The sequence below is a fragment of the Meriones unguiculatus genome, chromosome 21, assembly GCF_030254825.1.
Source record: "Meriones unguiculatus strain TT.TT164.6M chromosome 21, Bangor_MerUng_6.1, whole genome shotgun sequence".
Classification (NCBI taxonomy): domain Eukaryota; kingdom Metazoa; phylum Chordata; class Mammalia; order Rodentia; family Muridae; genus Meriones; species Meriones unguiculatus.
Window position 1 is genome coordinate 56310884 of NC_083368.1, and position 16561 is coordinate 56327444.

General features: G+C 50.5%; 1 long non-coding RNA gene across 2 annotated transcripts in view; it reads left to right on the forward strand.

The window, feature by feature from the left end:
• Positions 1–5178: 5178 nt before the first annotated feature.
• LOC132649696 (uncharacterized) overlaps positions 5179–16561 on the forward strand; it is a 41547-nt gene continuing 30164 nt past the window's right edge. For both annotated transcript variants that reach the window (XR_009588188.1, XR_009588189.1), the window contains exon 1: positions 5179–5467. This is a non-coding gene — a long non-coding RNA (uncharacterized LOC132649696). The remainder of the gene's footprint in view (positions 5468–16561) is intronic.

Genomic DNA, 16561 nt, shown 5'->3' on the forward strand with positions numbered 1-16561 from the left:
ACAAGCTAAAGCTGAAATGCAGATCCTGTTTAGTGCTGTCTTGGAACAAGGTCATGCAGTGGCTGGTGTGCTGCATTTTACAGAGTTTGGAGAACTGAAGACCATGTCATAGATTCATATTCAAAATCCCAGTGGGCTTTTGCCTTAAATTCTGGAGAGCATGATCCTAAGGTTACACATTTGTTAGAGATGGTGAATGTTTTGGAGATGCCCTTGCAAATTGGGGCTGATGATGCTTCAGCATGTATATCCATTGGAACTCAGCAATATTTTAGACATGACGTGAAACCCATTACAGATATAACTTATAATCCTACAGGTCAAAAAATTATGAAAATACCTATCAGTAATTTAAAAAAAGATAGTCATAAAACAAAAGGGAAATATATCTTCTCAAAATAGATTAAATAATGATTTATCAATTTTGAAATGTTTAAAGGAAATAAGTAGCACACCTGCTAAGACACAGTGGAATTTAGAAAGGAATGCTGAATTAGAGCAGCAAATAAAGGTCCTAATTCCAAAAGAGAGAACCGGGAATGTGTTATGCTGGGGAAGAGTTTAACATATATTCACAGAGGAAGACCACCTGAAGATCGTGGCCACACACAAGAAGAGAAAAAATCAAGAAGACCAAACAAAACAGGTAACATTAAGTGCTGATCCCTTCACATGGGAACAAGTCTGAAACTGACTGGGACATAAAAAAAAAATGTCTCCAGTCAGAACTTCAACAATACATGGCCAATAAATCCTTGGCTACAATAACCTCAACATTTATTATGCAATTTTTTAAATTGGCATGGATAAAATTAGTTTACAGTTTAGTTTCATCCTGCACATGTCATACATTTGTAATTTAGAACTGTATAATGCTTGTGAGAAATATTATGTTTGCAGAACAAAGGGACCTGACACCAGAGACCATGGATCAAACCTGACAGGAATTCATCTTTCCAGCATGCTCAGACATTGACAAAGCAGCGTCTTGCATGTTTCAGCATTCTGTTTGTTCCTGCCTCAACTGCTTCAATTGCTGTTTCTCATCAAAGCCTGCTCCCAAGAGAGCTTTGAGGAAAGCTACTGATTTCAATTGGTCCAGCATTTTAAACTGTTCCAAAGAGGACTTTTATTAAGCCTGAAATTTCCCAACATTCAAAGACTGGACCCACAAATGTTAATGCTTGCTTAATTAACTATTTTCCCTAATTTCCTTTGGGCTCCCTAACAGGATTTCTGTGTGTCCAAAAAGTCAGCTAAGAAAAAATTTATGAGAACAACGTCCATTTTCCTTAAGGGAGGTTGGATAGGTTTTGGTTGTTTTCTATGGCTATGGATGTTTATTGTCATTGGGAGATGGTTATAAATTATTAATGGTCTTATTCAGAGAGAAAATAAGGTTAGACTCAGGAATTTCTCTCTTTTCCTTTTTCTTTTCTCCATCTTTCATTCTTAGATAAGGAGAAAAAGGGTTGAAAAGAAAGAAAGGGAAACACAGGGAATCTTATAATAAGACAAAAGGTAGGTTATTGAATCTACTCAATTTAAGGCTTTATTTGTTATTCTCAAATAAGGTTATTTTAAACTCTCGTATAGGATTTTGTATAAAAATGCAAAAAATAAGTCTATTTTTAATACATTGGTAAATTTTAGTATATTGATACAAATTCAAGGTTAATTCCAATATTTTTAAGCTGCTATTATACATTGTTTAGGGCATTAGGTAATGCAAGTTAATTGTTAATTAATCAACTCATAGTCATGTCAGACACTAGTCTAATTTATCACAGGCATATAATCCTAGGCTTAGCAGATAGATATGATTATATAAAGCTAAGTAAGTCTTCAGAAAACTCAGAGACCTACAGAATATGGCATTTTAAAATGTCTTTATTATTTTAAAGATTCTTTGACAATGAGACAGGTCATCTCCTGGCAGCACCCGCCTACCTCAAAGATGATGATGAGCATCGGAGAATCTCCAAATGGTTCTTTTGTTTACCTTCAAATGTGGTAAACGAGCCAACTTGGCCAAAAGAAAATGCCCTTGTTTCATGACAGACAGAATTCTGCCAAAAATGGGCAAGCTTAAATGCAGGACAAGTTGACTGCAGAACTCAGCCAAGACAGGGTAAGCAAGTCCTAAATAGTTCCTGCTTCACAGTTATGTCTGTCACATATACTGAGATACTGAGCCAGAGGCTGAGGATGATTCGCCAACGTTACAGAGAGTTTTGGGTGATTGTTCAGGCAGCAAACTGTCTCTGTCAGTCTTTTATTTTTCGGAAGCTGCCAACATGCTCTTTCTATTTACTTCAGTAACTAATTTTATTCCTTCTCAAGTCTCTGGTGGGGTTGAAGACCTAATAGTTATAGTTCCATAATTAAGCTTATGTTGTTTAGAATTTAAGAAAATGTTTTCATATAGGTAACACCAATAAGGATAAAAGTTAATTTAGGTATAGAACTCTAAACTTGACAAGATAGGATCGATAATCAACTACTTTCTCCTAAGTTGCCAAATACACATGGACTGGACATTGCACACGTAAATCTTACCTAATAGTTTTCATAACTTTTATAATTATTGTTGTGTTGAAAGAATAGGAGCCTTTTATTGGACTTAAAGGGGGAAATGTTGGTATAATGTTCTTGTGGAATGTATACAGTTAACCCTTGTTCATTCAAATGCTGATTTCTCTGCCCTACTCTCTGGTTTCAATCCAGACAGCTGCATTGTGATGTTTATTTTAAGCATCACCTGTCTCAAGTTTGTGTAAACATGCCACCATTTGTTCTCTGTATTGTCAATAAAACCACCAGCCAATGCTGTGTGATGGAGAGAATAGGGTGGGATATCCTGGTCGGGAGGGGAAAAGAAAGTGGAGTGGGAGGAGTCAGAGGGGAGAAATGGCAGGATAGGACTTGCAAGCAGGAGGAAGATGAACCAGACCTAAGACATGATTGAAAGCAAGTATAATGTGGGAAATCTGAATGGGAGGAAACTATGTGGGCTTGGAGGTTGAGGATGGAGTAACTATTGCCCAGCATTGTGCTCTGAGTTAATTAAATAAATCCTGTCTCTGTGTGGTGATTTGGGTATACAAATGGTTTAGGAATAACTGTTGTTTAACTAAAAGATAAATCAATAATAAATGTTAATAACCAATAACAGGAACCCATCCCGATGTCCTCTTTCCTGTTCTCTTCCTGTCTGTCTCCTGTGAGTCTCTGTCCACTCCAAGGCTGGGAACCTCAGCCACGCTCACCCCATTCTGCCCTGCGCCAGTATAGGCCGTTTAATCAACCAATCAGACGTGTCTTAGGCAGGTTTACAAAACAAGAATGGGTGTAACCAGATCTTGAGGGCCAGTAACTCATCAGACCAACCTTCAACAGGGAGGTTTAACTGAGAGGTAAGGCACCTGCACTGTCCCACGAGCTGGGTTCCAGACAGAAGGAAAAGTAGGAACATCAGCAGAGCAGCAGCAGCTGTCACTCTCTGCTTCCTGACTCGTGACCCCTCCCCTCCTGTTATTATACTTTCCCTACTGTAACGGACTGTATTTCTTCAAACTGTGAGCCAATATAAGACCCTCCTTTCCTAAACTGCTTCTGTCAGAGCAATGAAAAAAAAAGTAACCAAAACAAGGGGACACGTGGCCTCATTTTACAGCGAAGAACACCCTGGCCCAGGGAGAGAAGGGGCATGGAAAGGCTGGGACACGCAGCCCCGGACGCCAGACCAGGCCTGGCTACTCCAAATGTTCCTCCTGACTCCTGCCTGATAGGGACAGGTGGGCTTCCCACCCCCCCATTTCTGTGGCTAGTGGGGAGCTGAGGTCAAGAGGACACGGGTGATGTGTGAAAGTCCAGAGGGAGAGGGGAGCAGACAGGACCTTGGGCACAAGCCACTTCTCTGGTAAGAGTGAGCAGAGGTGAGGCAACATCAGAACTGAACAGACTGGGATGCTCTTCCTCAGCCCCTGGGAGCCGTTCCGAGAGAGGGAAGGTGAGCTCACTTCGGTAGCCCACTCCCCACCCACCACCGCCCGGAGGACCCACAGCCAGCCGAACCCCCAGCGGATTTGCAAGCCGGCCTTCTGCTGCAGCGGAGCTCTGAGGTTCCGCGGGCCACCTCTCCGGCTCGGCTGACAGCCCTCGGCTAGCGCCTGCTATGTTGATCTGGTGGAAGGACACCGAAACAAGGGCTCAGGCTGGGAAGCGGAGACACTTAGAACCTTCCGGGTCAGGGGCTCCCTCCTAGCCCGCTCCGCCACCCCCAGCTTCTTTCTGCTTGCTTGTGACAGACGTGGAGTCGGAAGCAGGCGACTCAGAGGAGTCAGTCACTTTTTCGCCCAAAGGATTCTGGTATTTGGAGCAGCAACCGCATCCCCAGACTTTCCCAAATCGTTAGACCTTCTGTGCGGAGCGCCCACTTAGGCCACAGGCCAGTGCGCCCAGGGGTGGGGCGAGGCTCGGATGGTAGGATGGATCCCTCAGGGCTCCTTCCACTTGCAGGGCAAGACCCAGCTAGAGGAGAGAAAGGGCAGGGTGTCTCTGCTTGCGGGAGGAGCCCCTCGTGCCCTGGCCCCGGGGACGCGCTGGACCCTGGCCGGGAAGGAAGGCGGGCGGGCCGGCCTGTGGCGCTGAGTCGCGGGTGGCAGGAGGAAGCTAGTTTGTCAAACCCAGTAGGACGTCAAATCCTGCCTCGAACCTATCCTGGGCACCCGGCCCGGCGCACACCTCGGCAGATCCACGAAGGCGGCTGAACGCGGGACCCGCCCACCGGAGGGTAGCTAGATCCAGATGTGGCTGGCACACGTGCGTGCCCGCGGGTGCCTGTGCGTGCAAGGCGCGAGAGCCTTGGCGTCCCCCGCACTCTCCCTTTCTCCCTGGGATTCTATAATTTTCCTTCCTTTGTTCTCAAAATAGTAGGTGAGCGCTGCCGGCGCTGCTCGCGGGAGGGGTGGGGGCCGCTGCGCGCTCGCTCGCTCGCGCGCGGAGTTAGCTGCAGGGTTACAAACGCTCTCTCCTGCTCCCCCGGCCTGAATTAATGTGTTACTATTTTGGGCGAGCCAGTGTTTCCAGGGGAAACCTAATGACGCAATGACGTCAATGCAGGTCAGCAGCAGACTCCCCGGGAGGGCGGGCGGGCTCCGGCTCTGGGCTCCGCGCAGTCTGCGGGCGGGAGGGTGCCGGCGAGGTGGTGAGGGCGGCGGGGGCGGGGGCGCAGCAGCCCCGGCCAGGCCCGGAGACCGCGGGGTACCCCCTCCCTGCGCTCCAACACCCGCAACTTCCTGCCGCCCGGGACGGAGTTTCTCTGTTACCCGCGGACACCCAGGAGGCGGTGTGGAGGGAAACAGGGTACCCCCCGCTCCTAGCCTACATCCATCCAAGGGGAGCCCGAGGAGGCAGCAGGTCCGGACTCGCTGAGGAGGCTCCGCGCGGGGCCTCCCACGCACAGGTACGCGCTGGTCCTCTGGGTGTCTTCAGCTTGGGAGGGAGACACACTTGCTTCCTCTCTCCTCTACCGTCCTGGCACCTTAAATGGGCGTTCGGGGAAAGAAGGAGGGGTGTCTTGGAAGCCGCCTCTCCGTGGGCCTGAGAGACGGTTGCTCCCCTTCAGCACCTTCCCTGGCCTGGGGCTAGGACTGGGGCTTCCTCACTGTTGTGACTGTCCGAGGTCACCGTCCGAGGCCCAGACACAAAGCAGGAGGGCGTCCAGGCCACACGGGCCAGGGCGATGTTAGTCTGGAGAGGTACCTTGGCAGCCTGGTGGAATCCAGGGCTGCTGTTTAGGGGATGTGAGCAGCGTTGCTTGGTGTTTGATATGTGCATGTAGTGTGTGGACCTACCCCCGGGGGCCCGTGCGCCACCCGTGTACGTGGGAACGCCTCGGGTGCCCTTCCTTGCTGTGCCTTCGTGGCGTCGCTCCTGAGTGCAGGAGCCCTTTCCCTGCTGGTCCCCGACTGTTGGCCCAGACTGCACCTTGCTCCCAGGGACACCCTGGCCCGCTTTCCCCAGGCTGACCACAGCTTCACATTGCTTCACACTTCTCCAAGCTCAGCCTGTTTTTCTTGCCCCAACTCGCTCGTGCGCTTTCTTTGAGGATAAGTAGAAGAGGGGGGTCCAGAGGGAATCCCTTTCTATCCCCACCCCCACCCCCTGACGCGTGGCGGAAGGAACCACGACATCCTCGGGGGTTCCCCCTTTTAGGCCGGGGCTCTCCGGTTTCAGCACCTCGGCGTGGACAGCTCCAGGCCCGCACCTGCGCAGCCTCTGCTAACTCCAGAGTCAGGCCTGGGAGTGAACAACCCCTGACCCCAGCCTACCCCTCCCGCCCTGAGACTTCTCAGCTTCTATCTAGCTCCAGAACCCAATTCTAGATCCTTCTCCCAACCTCTCAACATACAGGCCACACAAGCGTCCTCTGTGTCAGGCAGCTGGGAACTCCTTTCTAACTTAAATTTGTTACGCGAATAAAGCAAGATTTCCACTCCCTATAAGGCAAGCCAGCCTTCTGAAAGCAGAAGGGTGGGAATGGGGAGCCCGTAAAACACGCCCTCCCCACTCTCACACCCCTATCTTTTGACTCTTTTCCTGATCCAGGCCCCTTGGGTCTGAGGGCACCTTCCCAGTGGTCACAGGGTTCATGTGATGTCATGGTTCAGGAGCTCTGTATGGAATAACATTCGAGGAGGTTCTTGTAAAGAGTGTGCCCTGGGCTTCCCAGGAAGTCTCCAGAGAGAAATTTTGCGTGTGTGACAGTGTTCTATGCGACTCACACTTCCTAGGTTGCGACCACTCAGCAAACCACGGAGAGCAGCACACACATCCAGCACAAGTGGAGCAAGTGCCCAAGCTCACTCCATCCCTGGGTTCAGGACCAGTAAGTGCTGGATATTGTCCTCCCTGTTCAGGACTCTCCATGTCCTCCCAGCTCCTCCAGGAAGGGTGAAATGGGCCTGTGGGATACCCCAGCTGGCCCAGGGACTGGCAGGGAGAAGTTACCTCTTTCCATTCAGGCCCTGTTTCGGACGCCTGAGCTTCAGACAGCGCTTTTCATTAGGCATCCTCTCCGGGCAGCAAAGATCAGCCCGACGCTGTCAGATCTGACCCAGGGAAGGTCCAGGGGTTGCCTTTGTGCTGCCAAGGCCAGCAGTGCCAAATGAGGTCTGGGCTTGGGGAGGTGACCACCCCCCTGCAGGAGCTCCAGGGCCTGGAGGGGGGACGCACACTGCCGGCAGGAAACGGCCTTTCCTCTGAAGCCACCATTGTTCTGTTTGCTGCCGAGCTTCCAGGGAGAGGCAGGGAAGGTGTGGAAGCCACCCCAGTGTGGTGGCTCTTTCTTTTCACAGCTCAGCTCCTATGACCCCTTCATCATTTCATCAGGTTCTGGGGTACAAGGAAATGGCTATTCTCCAAGATGAGTTCCATTTCATGGCCGAGGAGCCATGTGTGACCAGGTTAAAGAGCGGCAGCATGGACGTGCATGCAAACAGTAAGGTCTTAAGGTCGCTAAAGGTTGGTGAACTCCCTGGTGCCTTTCAGCCAAAACTGACTCTTCTGGGAGTACTGAAGCAACGTCGTCTACCTAGCCCCATTTATGGCCATTTTTCAAGTTCCTTAGCTCCTTGGTTTCCCTCCGTGTCCAGCTGGGTAGCATCTGTCTGTGGCCATGGTCAAGCCTGACTTCTCTGGTTAGTCAGATCAGGGACCTCGGGGAGAAGCCAGGGAGGGTGGCTGGCCTCGCTGTGCTGGAAGCTAGCACATGGTGTGCTACTGGGTAACAGAGGGAATCCTGTGGCTCTTCTCGTCTGACTGCAGGCATCACGAACCAGGGCAGCGTCTGGTCGTCATGGCCAGCTGCTGGGTGGGAAGCAGAACTGATGGAACCCTAATCCCAGCAGGGGCCTCCAATGCTCCCCTCAGCCCCATGTTCCTCACGGTGAACCTTGGGTTCTCCATCTGTGTGGGGGGCATTAGAGATGACCCCACAGTTTGGGAGCTGGCTTGTTCTGAGGGTGCCTGACCAACACTGTATTAGCACTTGAGATCTAGCTGGAAGAGCTGGGTCTTTGTTTGCAAAAAATGCCCTGGATCTTGGGAGGCCAGAGCACCCTGGAGCTTCAGGAGGGCTGATCCAGGTCAGGCGGTAACTTTTCTGCTGACTGATGAGGGTCTGTTTGCCAGGGTCTCAGCCTCTCCTGGTAGAGAGAAGCCCGGGCTCCATTAGTCAGAAACCATGGTCTCACCTCTCCCTGTGTCAGAAAGAGCATCAGGGAGGCAAAGATAAGGAATAGCTAGCTCCAGGTTGGCCAAGGCCACCCAAACCCAACCACTGGCCTTATCTGGCCTTCCCCAGCTCCCTAAATAATGGACAGAGTGAAGGCCTCCACAGCAGGATGGCAATGATCTTAAACTTTGTTCTTGAAGCTTGGAGTCTTCTCACCGATGGATTGCATACAAGCCTGACCGCCACGCCACACTCTTTCAGCTAGAGTCCTGAGCCCAAAGACCCTGAGCCAAGGTCCGGGTGGCTAGGGGAAAGATCTCCCTTGTCACTTTCCTGTGTGGGGCCTCCCATGAGGCACAAGTCTCGTGTGTGGCCAGCCTTTGGATTCTGCAGCTTTGGGGGATCTGCAGTTCCTCGGCATCCCTGAGCACTCTGGGGGTGAAGTGGACTGGAGAGCTTCATTTCAGCCTAGAGAAGCAGTGCTCATACACAGTGCTTCTGCTTCCCCCAGAGCAGCGGTCCTTAACCTGTGGGTCACCTCCCCTTTGGGAGTAGAATGACCCCTTCACAGGGATAGCCCAAGGCCATCGTAAAACACAGAGATTTACATTAAGATTCACAACAATAGCAAAATCACAGTTATGAGGTAGCATCAAAAATAATCTTACAGTGGGGGGTCACCACAATATGAGGAACTGTATTAAAGGGCTGCAGCATTAGAAAGGTTGAGAACCACTGCCCCAGAGGCCACAAGTTCAGGGCTGACCCCAACACTGAAAGAATAGTTGTAAGACTCACTTGGTTCCATCTCTTTTGCCTACATAACCTTGTACTAGTCATTCCATTCCCAGCATGAAAGGGGATGAAGCATCCATGAGTGCCCTTCATGGGCCACCAAATGATGAGATATGATGAAGACAAGTCTGCCATGACGTCATGGGCATATATGTTAAGCCTCACAATCAGATCCATTTGGTGGCAGCGTGCAAGTCACACATCCACAGCCTGGCATTGGAAGATGGTACATTCCGTGCAGGGCCACACAGGGATGCACTCAGGCCTCCATCAGCACTGAGTAAAATGTGGGAGAGGCAGGCTGTACAGCAGCAATGAGCGTCCATAGGAGGATTCCGTGGCCATGTTCGGATCACCTCATGCGTTGATGGGGAAGGAAGCCTTTTGAGCTGGGAATCAGGTGTCAAGCCACTGGTCTGGCTGTGAGCAGAGCTGGCCAGGTGAGGAATGATTCCCACAGGGCAAGGAATATCTGGAGGAAGCAAGGAAACTCATGGCTGTTAGTATTCCCTGGCGTTTAGATGTCAAGGCGGCACCTGGAACTTTCAGCCTTTGAATACAATGTAGGCTGTGTTCATTCTCACCCATCCTTATGGTATTCCTGTAAGAGGGTTGGTTACATTTCTGAGGAGGAAACTGAGGCATAAGACCTGATCATCCAGATGGAACTGTGACCTAGGTCTCCTGACTCTGTAACGTCTGCATCGGCTTCTCAAAGCGAGCACGGGGAGAAACGCAATCTCCAGATGTCCCAGAATCCTCTGCAGCTTTTCTTTGGTTGTAGTTGGGATGCCATGGTAGAGAATTTAAAGCGCTTTTGCACCTCCGATTCTAGATCGTGGTGCTGGTGAATTGATTTCAATTTTAAGGCACCGAAATTTTGTGAAGGTGAGGTTGGGTCCAGGAGCATGGTGTGGAGTCAAGTTAGTGAGAGAACTGGGTCCCGGCCAACCCCAGTCTCGCCCCTGCTCTGTGGCTTTGGGCAGACATATTCTCCGGGCTCAGACTTCTCAGCAGTACCAGACGGTGGACAAAGGAGCATGGAGGCTCTTCTAGTTTGACAGTGTTAGGAATCTTTGATGACTCAGTTCTATGGGATAAAAATTTCCATGTATGGAGAAAGAGGATTCCAGTACAAGTGTGGTCCTGTTGGCTCCAAAAGGTCACACTGATCCGGCCTTTTGTGGTGAAGAAATGGTGACAAAGCAGGTGTGTGGGTGAAGACCTACCCAGCTCTTCTGCCTCGGGGAAGTGACTGGACATGGCTGGCCAAGGTTAATTTCCAGACATTCCTCTGGGGATGGAAAAGTATGTGTTATTTTTCCACCTTGCTTCAGAATCCTGAAGATCTGACCTCTAAGTCAGCCAGTCAGCAGGCTCCCTCGAGGCCCTTCTCTATGAGCCTGAGCACTTGCTGTGCCTTTTAGCTTGGTCCTTTTTTTCCCTATAGGATTTAGCAAATAAATACCACTAAAGCTTTAATTTCGGGTAAATACAACTTAAAAGAAAGAAAGGAAAGCCTCAAAAGTCCGTGTGAACGGGCCCTACACTCTGTCCATCCTAGAATCGTCCTCCTCTGTCTTTGGTCCCTCTACCTTGAGGTTTAGGGTTTCTAGTGCCTACAGTGTGCTGGTTAAACAAACATAATGACGACAGCTGCAGAGGAAGCCAGGCTGAAGCTCACGTATCCGGGAGCACTAAGCCAGGTTTAAATCCAAGGCCTCCGCGTTTGCTTTATGATCTCCCTTCTCATCAGCGGGGCTGTCTGGAGACAAGGCACAGGGCTGCGGAAGATCCATCCGCAGGCTCACTGCCAGGGTCAGGTGGCTGCTCTGCGCCATGTGTTCCCAGCAGTGGACAAGCCCTGGCTCTGCGGGGGGCCGAGCAGCCCACTGTGCGCCCTCCAGGCTTCAGGCCAGCCTGCCTTAAAGAGCTTGCATTTGATTCCACCTCTCAGTCTGAAGCAAATCTACGTCCTCCTGGCTCCCCCCTTGGTGACCTAGCTGTGAATAAACCATCTGCTTCCTGGCTGGCCTTCTGGCTGTGAGCTGATGAGTTCTCCTGTAGGCAGCCAGCCTGCTGGTTGAACTCAAGGGGTCAGAGCTTGTCAGTGAGGTGAAGGCGGGTCCTGTGTGGACTCTTCTGCAAGCCAGTGGGGTCTTGGTGGCTTCCAGGAAACGCAGCTCAAATTAAGGTAGAGTGGGAAGGGTGTGTAGTTTGACTTTCACGTAGAAGCGGGTTGAAATGAGCTCTTCTGCGGTTCTACAGCACTCAACAGGAAAGTGGGGGCTCGAGTCTGACTTCACACCCATGCTTGTGACCCCATCTCTGTGGTCCTTCCGAGGAAGCACAGCCCAAAGAAAGTGGCTTCCACCCTAAAGGGGGATATTGGAATACTCGCCGGGGGAACTTAAAAGATGCTGGGGCCCCCCCAGAGACCCCGATTTAATTAATGTGGGCATGGTCCAGGTATCAGCAGTTCTTCAGAGGTCCCCAGGCAATCCTGATGGGCACCCACCACTTAGGAGTCTCCATGACTGAGAGCTAGCCCAGGCCAGAGTCTTCCAGACCACACTGAACATTTGCTTTTGACCTCCTCCCCCAGATGCTTTAGTTAATTAATTAATTACTTTTCGTTTATTGAGGCAGGTCTCTCAGTACCTCAGGCTGGCTTCAGATTTGCTACGTAGCTGAAAATGACCTTGAACTCCTGATCACCTTGCCTGTGAGAGCTGAGGTTAACTCAGTACCGCCATGTGCTACTATAAGCAACTGGATTCTGTGCTCCTGGGGACTGAACACGGGGCTTCATGCAAGCGCCTTACCGAGTGAGCTCCCTTCCCCAGTTTGACACAGTCAGTAAAAAGATTAGGACGTTAGAAAGCTCGTCAGCTGACCCTACTCAGCAAAGTCTGAAAGCGTTGGCCTGGGATGGTACCGTGCTCCCTCTAAGGGAGCCGGCAGCACCAAACAGCCCCAGCGGCCTGTTGGAAAGGCAGACTCTCAGGCCCCACCCTGGTCTGCTGAGTTCGCAGGGACAGTTTAGCAAGACTTCCAGGTCATTTGCTTACACCTTAAAAACTGGCTTAATGAGCTCTTTGCTTGGTGACGCAGGCCTTTAATTCCAGATCTCCAGAGGCAGAAGCAGGAGGACCACTGTGAGTCTGAGGCTAGTGTGGCCTACAATAGTGAGATTCAGGCTAGCCAGAGCCACACAGTGAGACCGGGCCTCAAAACAGACAGATAGATAGGTAGATACATAGATACATAGATGAATGAAAAAGACCTATGATAGAATAGAAACCATGGAGGGCTTTTTTCTTTTTCTCTTATTTTATTTTTTTACCAGTCAACCTTTCTCTGACTCATCAGTTTGGCCAGTCTGCTGATAACCTTTGAGCACTTGCTCCCTGCTGGCGCCGTGCTGGGCATCCCCTTGTTGAGAGAGGAGAGGGTGAAGTGGACACAGGCTGTGAATGCTGACACAAAGGTGAAGACAGGACTTGCAGACGCTCCCGGGGTCTCCTGTGTGAGCGTACAAGGAATGTGCCCTTCTCTGTCCTGGGAGCAAAGGGATCCCGCAGGGTCTGATGCTGTTGGGTGACAGGGGTTGACGCCAGGTGGGAGAGACGGGCTGTCCAGGGTGTGCTGGAGCCTTCCTGGGAATCACGGCGTTAGCTGGGGACCTAGAACAGCCCGAGGAAGCTTCTGGTGAGAGAAAGGGGTAATGTTACGGGTCCTTTGTTCTCCAAGGTGGAAAAATCCAGAAGAGAACATGAAGGTCCATCTGGGAAGTGGACCGTGGGGGGATAGGGAAGACTGGGCAGCTTGGTGGGCAGTTCCATTGGAGCAGGCGGCGCTTCGGGTGTAAGTGGCAGGAGGTGAATGAGACCTGCAGTAGTTCAAACACAGGCGGCACCGTTGGGTGACTGAAGGCCACGTGGAGCCGACACGGGCTGGGCAGCCGGTTGTGTGGAACCATAACCCAGGAAGGAAGAGCATGGGGATCTGAGAGCCCACAGTGCTCCGGGGCTGTTGAAACCATGGGGGAGAAGAGCCAGAATTTAGAGAGGGAGAAAGGAGAACCCACAGCACACTGAACTTCACTGTGGAATCTCATGCTGTGGAGCGCTTACGTAGCAGACAAGACTGGAAACAGGAGTTAATGCCTAGACCATTGGTGACCCCGACGGACACAACAGTAGAGAAAACGTGCTAAGTGAGAGGATGGCAGTGTGGGTGTGGCTTCAGGAGGGATGGGAAGAGGACGCAATGAAACAGTTGTTGCAACAAGAGGTAAGACGCAGAGGGCTTTTCTGTTTGGGCTAGAGGAAATGAGCCAGTTTCTGAGCAGAGAGGATGAGCCCAAAAAATGGCGAGAGGATGAGACGGGAGAGAGGGGCACTGTTAGTGGTTCTGAGAACCTAGAGAGTCCATCTTGGAGAGGAGGAGTGTTACGGTGGGACTCATCCTTGTCCTCTGTGCCTCTGGGAGAGGCTTTGCTCACCTGTCAGGAGAAGAGTGGGATAAGGCTGCTGGGAGCGGGATGGAGCTGGGATTTGGGCTGCTTCTGCTGTGGCCTTACAGGCCTGCAGGATGTTACACTGTTTCCAGCCACAGAGGTTCCAGAAGGTCATTTTCCTTCAGGTGTGGGGAATTGCCACCTAGAGAGCAAGGAGAAGGGGCATTAAGGGGCTGGAGAGATCCATGGATGCCATTGTCTTTGTGTGATGAAGGTCAGTCTTGGGGCCAGGCGCAGCCTATCCGTGAGCCTTTCTCATAAAGGTGAATGATGGGGCTGCTGGTGGTTCCTTGGCTGTGTGTATGGACTTGTCTTAAGAAGCCCTCAGGTTCCCCCAGCTGCAGCTGCTGCTCCATTTCAGACTTGCAGCTGGCCTTAGGGCTGGAGATCTGTGCTCTTACTCCGTCAGCCCTGGAAGAATCTCAGGATCTCAGGATCCTTAGTTTTCACTTAGTCCAGTGTGACCCCTGGAGGCATTCTGAAATAAGTGGTGATTATCATAACGATTAGAGGCATGCAATTGACATTTAGGAGGAGAAGGCCAGGCATGCCTGCCTGTGTGCAGTGCACAGACAGCCTTGATGGGTCCCTTGTCTGCCAGAGCTTTCACACATTTTCCCAAGCAGTAAAACACTATTCACAAAAACCTGTGAGTGGAGTTTACACATTTACAGCCTTGAGTCCTTTAGGACCCTCTATGTAAGTTGAGAAGAGATTATCCTTTTTACAGAACTGTATGTTCTGTCATTATAAGTTATAAACTAAGTCATTTTAATTCTGTGTATCAATTAGGGAGTTAAATTGACTTTTTTTTTTCAAATTCTTGTTTCTTGAAGGTAGGTTTTTTTCTGTTATTTAATTTCAGGATAGCAAAAATCTCTTACCAGGTTTGCTATAAAAGAGGATGTTTAATTTTGGTAGAGTTGCCAGAGGGAGGACCTAGCCCAGTCTTCCAACCAGTGAGTTGAATTCCCTCTATAGCAACTCTCCTCGATCCCTGCTTAAGCAGCTCCAGGGTGGGGCTCATTGCCTTCCCAGGTACTGTGCGCCATCACCAGGGAGGAGGACCCACAGGAAGAACAGACCGGCCTCTCAGACCCTCCCACCCTCAGTCCTGGGTGTCGAGGCTACCCAGGAAGTGACAACTCTCTTACAGGAGATTTTCCTGGTAGCGCCACACTGTCCCACCTGCCCACCCAACATTTCTGTCCAGACAGAGCATTTCTCTCTGCGACGTGATTTGGGTGCCCCTTGCTGTGCAGACCAGTGCAGATACTGAGCTAAGCAGGAAGAACTCAGAGACACTGGGTGATTTCATTCACAACGGGCAGTGTATAGGCTCTTGGCCAACTTTTGCCACCCACTGCACCAAGCTCAGGCAGTACAGACGCATACTTCACTCCCAGGAGCTTAGCTGGAAATGGAGTCTCATAATGACAGGTTTTCACACACCCCTGCCCCCCGGCCCTCCTCAGGCGGCTCTGGAATTATAGGCAGGGGCTTTATGGAAAGGAGAAACTCCTTACCATGAAATGGTGGAGAACGGCCGGGCACAGAGGGACGCTTCCATTAAATTCTACAAGCCCAGAAGCAGGGGTGGTGAAACACGACGTGTAGACAAGTGGGCTAGTGTTAGCTCTAGTACGCAGGGGAGTGGGGGAGGGACGAGGAGGGGTTCTCTTCTTTTCAGAGAAACCCCTGAGAGGAGGTCTGCAAAGGGTCTGGGGTGCTGGAAGCAAGAGGGGGAGCTGCAGCCCTGCGGGGGTACCTGACCGTCCACCGTGTTACAGCCCACAGGCTTATTTAAGCAAACTGTTGCTGTCCACACTTCTGTCCCCCAGCTGGGGAGCTTGAGCTTTCTTCTTGGGTCAACTGCCAGTCCCTAAATATGACACACGGCTCTCAACCAAATATAGCTATTGAGAAAAACCTCATACACATGTGTCCAGCTCCCAAATAACCAATGTCTAATTTTTAAATATTTAAGTCCCCCCCGTGTGTGTGTGTGTGTGTGTGTGTGTGTGTGCGCGCGCGCACACACACACACACACACACACACGCATGTGCACGCAGATGTCGTCAGTGATCAGAAGAGGGCATTGAGTCCCTGGAACTGGAATCACAGGGATCCGAAAGCTGCCATGGGGACGCTGGGAACCTAACCCCGGTCTTCGGCAAGAGCACCAGGTCCCCTTAACCACTGAGCCATCGCTCCCTTCCAATGTCTTTTTTTTAAGTCTATGAATAGATGCTGCCCCATACGTTCTACCCCCGAGGGTAGCCTTCAACAAGGCTGAAGCCGAGAGAGAGAGAGAGAGAGAGAGAGAGAGAGAGAGAGAGAGAAAAGGAAGACCCCGAGGTAACAGAAATACTGCGAAGAATAGAAGCGAGCAAAGCTCACGTTCATACCCACAGGGGCAGCTGTGAAAGGGAGAACTCCAAGGAGGAAAATGCTGTTGGAAATGAAAACATTCTTAAGTGGCTGCCAAAAGAAAATATGCAGTAAAATTGAAGAAGTGGGACGTAGCTCTCTCAGAAAGCAGAGTTGTAAAAATCCAATAGAACTGTGGGCTACAGCTAAGGAGAACCCCAGAAAGCAGGCTAACAGACATATGGAAAAGATAACAGAGATGAAGAGAGAATCAATTGGGAAGGTTCAGGCTGGACTAATGGGCATCCCAGAAAGAGACAACAGGGGAAACTGAGAGGAAATGATGAAATAAATAATTGAGGAAAATTCTCAACCCTGAAGCTTGAAGAGCCTGCTGAGTCAATCCAGCAGAGAGCGAGCATCTGTCTGCAGCAGTCAGGCCAACCTCAAATTCCAGTCACAAGAAAACAAGCAAAAATGCTCGGAGAAAATACACAAAATTCCAATATGCATTAAAACACTATGAGAAGTTTTCATGGCTCCAGAACACAGACAGAACAGGCCTTTACAATTTACAGAAAACCTCATCTGAGTTCAATAGCCAGAAGAATGACCATCAGGCCTCGTGGCAGAA